Genomic DNA, 1,193 nt, shown 5'->3' with positions numbered 1-1,193 from the left:
TTTAACATCTGTTTGAATCAACCAAAGACCATAAAAAACCAAGCCTAGTTTCTAATACCAAGAACTAGCATCAAAAGTCGTTTACAACGGCAGCCATAAAAATCAGAGAAACAGCCACATCTAAAAGAGCTAGAGAAGGTCCACAAGTACCCTTACCTCCTACACGGAAACCCAAACGCGCTGCTGAGCCAGTCGTACAACGTTACCCGTTAAGAAAAGAAGTACCTCCAAAACCTATACCTAGTCGACCTGCGAAAGCTGTTCGTCAATCTGAACCAAAATCTTCGAACTCAAAAGCCAGAAGAAACCCAATAATCATGCCTGACCCATCGAGTTCAAGCATAGAAGAACCGGCCCCTACAGGTCGGTCTTCACACAGAACCATGCCATTACCTGGTAATAAGGGAGCCCCGTTCTTCGATAAAGAGAAACCAATTGAGCTTCTACGTTTCTTAGACCAAATGGAAGATCTTTTCGCAGAATATGGTATTAATAGTGACGTGGAGAAAAAGAAGAAATTAGGAAAATATACGGATCAACGGACTGAATTCGAATGGAAAGCATTTAAAACATTCGAAGACGGCTCCTTTGACGAGTTTAAAAAGGCTCTAATAGCAGATTACCCTGATGCGCGAAATGCAGGAAAAGGGACTTTAACTGGACTAAGAGCTGTATGTAGAGAAAACAGTCGGCTAGCAGAAAAGAACTTGACAGAGTTGAAAATTTTAACTCGAAGTTTTAGGGCACAACAAAAATTACTCATGGCGCCGCCAGTACTGGTGAGCAACCGAGAGCTAGTTGTCATGTTCTTAGGCTGTCTGACAGATTCCTTTGCTGATCAAGTTAAGGCCAGTTTGAATATTGAACAAACTAGAGACCGAAAACAGAAAGGCAACGAGGATGAGACCACTGCTAGAAGAACTGAAGATCCATACGATATCATAGACATCATAGACATGGCAGAAACCATCGCTGGACGTCTTACTGGAGACTCCCGAGACCACCCAAGCAACGCGAGAGCTGTATCGACTGGTAGATCAGTTCAAGCGCGCGAACGGGAAATTAAAACGGAGCACGATGAATTCGAAGAATTGCGAAGTATTACTGCAACGTTCCTTGATCAAATTAAAGTAGATCAAAAACAGAATTCAGAACTTCGTAATATGGTACAAAACACGCAGATCGAAATGAAG

This window comes from Laccaria bicolor, genomic scaffold (assembly GCF_000143565.1).
Source record: "Laccaria bicolor S238N-H82 LACBIscaffold_438 genomic scaffold, whole genome shotgun sequence".
Taxonomy (NCBI): Eukaryota; Fungi; Basidiomycota; class Agaricomycetes; order Agaricales; family Hydnangiaceae; genus Laccaria; species Laccaria bicolor.
This window is presented reverse-complemented; position numbering follows the sequence as displayed.